This window comes from Marmota flaviventris, chromosome 10 (assembly GCF_047511675.1).
Source record: "Marmota flaviventris isolate mMarFla1 chromosome 10, mMarFla1.hap1, whole genome shotgun sequence".
NCBI lineage: Eukaryota > Metazoa > Chordata > Mammalia > Rodentia > Sciuridae > Marmota > Marmota flaviventris.
The window spans coordinates 66,160,233-66,163,428 of record NC_092507.1 but is presented as its reverse complement, the minus strand read 5'-3'; the positions used below and the strand labels follow the sequence as shown (position 1 = coordinate 66,163,428).

At 37.0% G+C, this 3,196-nt stretch overlaps 1 pseudogene; it reads left to right on the top strand.

Annotated features, from left to right (window-relative positions):
* Positions 1-2,118: 2,118 nt before the first annotated feature.
* On the top strand, positions 2,119-2,931 carry LOC114092509 (nucleophosmin-like; annotated as a pseudogene).
* Positions 2,932-3,196: the final 265 nt, after the last annotated feature.

Here is a 3,196-nt window from a genome sequence, read left to right as displayed (position 1 = left end):
CATGGTGACAAGTCTTGAGTCTGGAATATCTGTGATGTGTTGGAGAGGTATGGAGAAAGCCAGTGTGGTAAGAGCTGAAGTCACAGCACTACCTAGGACCCTGATCACATAAAAGTTTCCCTCAAATTTTATTTCTGACTCCGAGTTAGATGGGAAGATGTTGGATGATACTGAGCATAGATATGAGCTCATTTGTGATACAAAATGAAAGAATCACTGGGATGATTCTATAGGAAAGAGACTGAAGAGGGAGGCAACAAGAGTGAAGGAAAGACCCAGGAGGCTTTGCTGACAAGAATTGATGGGAGCTCCTGATGGAACTGGAGAAAAGTGTGACTGGGGTTGAGATCTCTGTGTGTGTGTTCTTACTACACAATGATTGCATTTCACAATGTAGAAGATAACCCCATCTTGAACTAAGACAAGAATCTCTTTCTATTGTCACGTGTATTGATGCAGAATTAAAGCTCTGGGAACATGCTTCCTCTTTCCACCATCCTCCTCTGGGTTTGCATTCCCAGAAGCATGCTTCCTCCTGGGTGTGCACTCTCTTCCAGCACCAAAACCATCATGGAATTGCCCAAACTTTTTCCTCTTCATTTGTAAACTGCTCAACTTTCCTTTCCAGGTAAGAGTGAATCTGATGAGAGAGGTGATAATGCTTTGAAAACTGTGGATGGTGTCTAGGGTTGTCAGCTGCAATCAATATATTAGGACATATTTCATCATATTATGTTTTTTGGTTACATAAATATAGCTGTGATTTCTGTGGTCCTTTATTATCTATGACAACCCCCTTTCTACATTTTGCAATGTGTTGTTTCTTTTTCAGTATATAACTGTATAGGAAAGAGAGTGTTAGCTGAGCTTTATTTAATATACTTCTTCTACCTCAGGAGAATGTGTTATGGGGCAGGTTGTAGATGCATCTGCTGAGGGAGACCTCTCCAAATCCAGAATAGCTACAACTTTGGAATATGACATAACATACCACAGATGGGATAGTGTTATTGTCTTCATGCAAATAAGTGTGTTGGAAAATATGTTTCTTCATTGTATTTTATAGCTTGCCAGTAGCAGCTAGACTCATCCCCCCCTCTCTCTTTTTCTCTCTCCTCCTCTCTTTCTCTCCCTTTTACTTATTTATTTATTTTGGTCTGGGATGGTGATAGGCAACTAACTTTTATAATTATCACCTTGCTGTGTTCCCTACAGCTTCATTCACTCTATATCATCTTGTCTGTTTTATTGTGATGCTCTTATAACTATATTGCTCTTTGACCCCTGAATTCTCAATATGATGCATATTTATTATTATGATAGCTCCTACAGTTCAGTCAGAAGGACATGAGATTTGAACTGTTTTTCTTTATGTACTGTTTTATTTTATTTTATTTTATTTTACATTTCTGGACAATTTGACCAACCTATGGATAGTTACATTATTTAAGGATGACTAACATCATCAAATCTTTTTCTTTCTCCTGTAAACTGACTTAATAAGGATTGATCAGTTAACATCTTATATACCATGTTACTTTTTGAAACATGTTCAACTTTACCTAAAATAGTCGAGTTGTAATGGCATTCTTATTTTTTAGAGTAATATTTTTATTATTCTTTCATATTTTGCATCTGGTTTTGTTTTCCTTGTAGAGCAGAGACTATTTAAACTGTCAATGAAATATCTGCAACCCATTTATATTATTTTGCTTTATAACTATATAACTGAGATATAATTCACATACTATTTGGTTCACAGACTGAAAGCATCCAATTCCGTGGATTTTAGTATCCTCATAGCATTGTGCAAATATCACCATAATATCTTTAGAACATTTTTATCACCCCCAAAAGAAACCCCATATACATTTAACAGTTACTTTCCACTTCTCCCCAACACAAGGCACATATTAATCTACTTTCTGTCTCTATAGATTTGGCTCTTCTGAACATTACTTATAAATGGAAACCTACCATATGTGATCTTTTAGGCTGTTTTCTTTTACTTACCACATAATTTCAAGATTAAACTATGTCCATACTGTGCATATCTTCTCTAGGGCAGCAGCCCATTTTCTGTCCATCTTATCTTCCACCTAAGTGTGCTACTACCCCATGGAAGATTCGATGGATATAGACATGAGCCTCCTGGGGCCCCAGAACTATCTTTTCAGTTGTGAGCTAAAGGCTGACAAAGGTGATCACTTTAAGGTGGATAGTGATGAGTAGCAGTTAGAATTATGAACAGTCAGTTAAGGGGCTGATGCAAAAGATGAGTTGTACATTGTTGAAACAAAGGCCATGAATTATGAAGGCAGTGTGAATAAAATAACACTGACAACTTTGAAAATGTCTGTACAGCCAACGATTTCCCCTGGGAGTGTTGAAATCACAACACCTATGGTCTTAAGGTTGGACTCCAGTTCAGTTGTGAAATTGTGCATATTAGTGGGCACCACTTCGTAGCTGTGGAGGAAGATGCAGAGTCAGAATATCTGCCCCTGGAAGTGGTAGCAACATTCCCCAGAAAAAAAGTAAAACTTGCTGCTGATGAAGATGATGATGATGAATTTGATGATGAGTGTGATGATGAGAAAACTGAAGAAAAAGCTCCAGTGAAGAAATCTATACAAGATTCTCCAGGCAAAAATGTACAAAAATCAAACCAGAATGGAAAAGAATCAAAACTATAAACACCAAGATCAAAAGGTCAAGAATACTTCAAAAAAAACAGGAATAAAAACCCTAAAACACCAAAAGGACCTACTTCTGTAGAAGACATTAAACCAAAAAAATGCAAGCAAGTATAGAAAAAGATGGTCTATTCCCAAAGTGGAAACCAAGTTCGTCAATTCTGTGAAGAATTGCTTCTGGATGACTGACTAGGAGGCTATTGAAGTTCTCTGGCAATGGAGGAAGTCTCTTTAAGAAAAACAGTTTAAACAGTTTGTTAAAAATTACTATCTTGGGCTGGGGATATAGCTCAGTTGGTAAAGTGCTTGCCTAGCATGCACAAGGCCCTGGGTTCAATCCCTAGTGCAAAAAACAAAAACAAACAAACAAAAAACCAAACAACAACAAAAACACCCTTTAATTTGTTTCTGTAACAGTTTATATCTGGCTGTTTGTTTTTTTTATGACGCAAAGTGAGAACGTTTCTCAAGGTGTTTGATAAATGTTTCCCAGGTTCCAT